General features: G+C 36.2%; 1 long non-coding RNA gene across 1 annotated transcript; it reads left to right on the forward strand.

The window, feature by feature from the left end:
- Positions 1-1,890: 1,890 nt before the first annotated feature.
- On the forward strand, positions 1,891-2,700 carry LOC122813828. Its single transcript, XR_006366735.1, has 2 exons — positions 1,891-2,368; positions 2,441-2,700. It is a non-coding gene; the product is annotated as an uncharacterized LOC122813828 (long non-coding RNA).
- Positions 2,701-3,725: the final 1,025 nt, after the last annotated feature.

The raw sequence follows: 3,725 nt of genomic DNA on the forward strand, positions 1-3,725 counted from the left end.
AATGCTTTTATTGTCACGAAGTTCATTTCTTAGTTAAAATTTCTTCTCTTCGTTCAATTTTTTTGAGTGCGGTTAATTTTAGTTTTATATATATATATATATATATATATATATATATATATATATATAGATATATAGATATATAGATATATGCATGAACAAGCACGCACACACCCACGCACACACACAGACACACACACACACACATGCACATATTTACACACTTAAATGCATGTCCTTGAATGCACACAGATGGGTGTAACTCATATGGCCTCACATATTCCCACATTTCACTACACTTGTTATCTGGTCTGGCAGTCTATGAATGATGAAGCTGCTTTGCTTCACTCTGTGCAGATTCTTCCCCACAAAATGTGTGCAGCTGCATATGCTCACACGATGCACACTGATCTACATGGAAATTGCCTGGTGTGGACAACTGTGAATCACCATACTAGACAATTTATCTTTTACAGCAGTGCACTGTGATAGTTTTTGCTTCACCACCAGGCGTGGCATTTACATACAGTGCCAAACCTCTCACTGCTCACTGTGATGAAAAATATGAACTGACACAGTATTACAGAGTATGCAAATCAAGTTGTGCAGTTCTGCATACTATTTGAGTTGTCGAGGAGCACCACCCTGTGTGGGTGCATAAAGGGTTAATTGTGGGAATGAAGTATGCTCATACCCAGTTTAGCAGGTCAGGGAACTAATATAGACTACAGAAAGTACATGTTCTGCTTTGCCCTTTATGTTTTGTGTGTGTGTGTGTGTGTGGGGGGGGGTGTATGTGAAGACGCTGACAACAGATTAACCAAGCTCAGTCTGTCTTTGCCAATCACTCATGGTAGTGAGTGTTTGCATGGGATTCATCATGGAGGGATGAAAGTATCTTATATCAAAGTGTGTTGTGTTGGTACTAGTAGTATTTCCAGTTTTGTATTAGGCACAAGATTTATGAATATATTGCTTTTTTTGCCTTGTTGGCCATGCCTGTGTGATGCGTATTAGATAATGTCTGTATTTTCTTTGCTAGATTCATGACAATCCTTATAGTTGGGCTTATCTGATACAACTAGAACTGTACTTAACACTAGGTACAGTGCATGAATTACTGTCTACAAAATCTCCTTCCATGTCTAGCCATGGTATGTGTCTAACTTTCATTAGCTAATTTAAGTAGAACAATAACCTGCAGTGTCTCCACTGTTGCCTGTTTGCACCTTTAAATCCTTCATACTTGTCTTGCCTTTCCAGCCAACTCTTTCTTTTTTATGTTGACCTGCCCCCTTCAATGGCTGATCGTTGCCATCAGGAATTAGTGAAGTCTATTTCTGTGTATGATGTATTACTCTAATGTGGAGTGTACAATTCAGGTTTTCTTTGACAATTATCACTATCAGTTTTACAAATAGCACTTTTCCAAAAAATACAGTTTATAAAAGTAACTCTAAATGTGTCACTTTTGTTTATTCTCTGCCTAATTGTATTATAGTTTTGAACCTTTATAACTAATTAGTTTTCTTCTGCAATGCCCACCACGTAAAATCTTGTTACAGCATGTTGCTCTTTTTTATTAAAACCTTTATATTGCTACATGCTACAGGCACAATATAAATTCTGTTTTTATTCTGAAATGGCATTAGGATCAGAAATACTCTTCAAAATAACTTCTTTTAGCATTTCATTCTAAATATTTTTTTTTATTATTAATTTCAAAATTAAATATATGTTTTCCCATAAGCAAATGCAAATATCTGAAAATGCAAATTTTTCACAGTTGCCACCAAATTTTATGTTTGAAATAACTTTTTTTTCATAACTTTCAACTCAAGTAAAATTGACTGGATTGATTTATGCACAATTTCACTTTTAAATGCTGTACATCTTAGATATGCAGAGCATTTCTCTGCCAGCCACAGGAAGAAGCAGCTGTGTTTGTGCCATAGTTTCTTCCTTGAATAATCAGAATTTGTTTATTTCTCTCTCAGCCCATAGTGCAGTGTTCCCATCAGTCACATGACAGTGGTAGCTGAACTAGTTGACTTTTTCTGTTGGAATTTCAAAACGCTGAATCCTGTCAAGCGAGGTAGTGGGCACAAATTGGTTTGTGCTGAATTCATTGCATAGACTACAGTTTGCACTATGACACGGCGGTTTCCCTCTGTCTCTAAAGCTAACCTTTTGTTGAAGCTCTAAAAGGCTGAAGTGTTCTTTTGGTGTACTGTTTTCATCTGACCTCGTCTTGTCACTTGTTCCTCACAGACGAACCTCACATATCCCCTGGTTCCAATCAGGTCAAGAAAAGAAGGCTGGCTTTGCTAAAATCACTGGTATGCCTCAGGATCTAGACTAAAGAGAAGTAAGTTAAACTTTTCAGTTATAAATATCAACTTTGAATACTTGACATCCATACTGACATTGTTTTTTTCAGTTATGCTTTCTGTTCCACAGCTGCCTTCAATTATTGAAACTGCACATCTTTCAATAAAGCAAGATGGCATAAACACTTGGCATCCACTGCAAGATGGATAAACATAAAAAAACACAGGCATGGAATCTAACAAAGAAAAACCCTCCAAGAAACTCTTTGTTTTATCTACCCATTTTAATTATTATTTTTTTCTGCTTATGTAAATAAAGAATTTATATGATGACTAGCTGCTGTGGAACATTAAATACAGAACTATCATCCACCAAAGCAGTGACAACTTTGGCTGAATATGACAGCCATGGCTTATTTATTGACTGTTGTGGAAGAAAAGTTGCATTTAAATAATTTAATCTATGTGCTTGATTTTATACTGGGTGTTATAACTTCCGGGATATGAAGTGCATGAAAAACACTTACACACAAGAGATCTCAGTAGCATATTACATTCCAGCATTTTTGAGTGCAGTTATTCAAAGTCAACATCCAGAAAGCCAGTTCCTCTCCATTGTCTTTACATTATAGCTTCCCTAAGGACTTAATTTTTGGCCATGTCATTTTCTTGGTTTACAGAAATGATTATTTTGATGGATTTATGACATAAATGCATCCATTCTTCGTACTGATAGTGTGACTACTTGCAGGGGCACACCTACCCACTCAAAACTAATGCTACATTCTTTAAGCGGTTTGAGAGAACTTAACCCTATTTGGTAACAATAAGCTTAGTGTGAGTCCAGGAAAGAGAACAATTATTTTTGAACCTCTGCACAATTAGAACTGTCTGACTATATAACTCTCTCACTTCCCCTTAATCATTCCACTTATACTCCATGGTTATTGCGGTTCAATGCTTGTGCTAGGTCAGTTCCAGTTACTAGTGATCTGAGCAGTGACATGACCCTGCTCAGTAACTCGTTACTATGTATCACTTGCTATATAAGCATGAGCTGACCTAGTGATGGGCATTTACATAAAAACAATACGCAGATTGCCAAAAGTTTTTTTTTTTTTTTTTTTACTTCTGAGCCACAGTTAAAACAAATTGCTACCTGCAACACTGAAAGCTTGACCTTGTGTAGACTATTTTCTTTTTCCCAACTTTCTTTATAGGTAATTCTAGTTTGATTTTTGCTGGGAATTAAGTTTCTGATAAGAAGAGATTCAATCTTGGACACCCATCATTTTGCAATACTGGATTTAAGAGCTTGCTTAGACTATAAGCCATCCTTAAATAATCATATCTTCAAAATTGCCAAAAATACATCTACCTCTCCTCTCACCTGTC

The sequence above is a fragment of the Protopterus annectens genome, chromosome 1.part1, assembly GCF_019279795.1.
Source record: "Protopterus annectens isolate FY-2018-M chromosome 1.part1, PAN1.0, whole genome shotgun sequence".
Classification (NCBI taxonomy): domain Eukaryota; kingdom Metazoa; phylum Chordata; order Ceratodontiformes; family Protopteridae; genus Protopterus; species Protopterus annectens.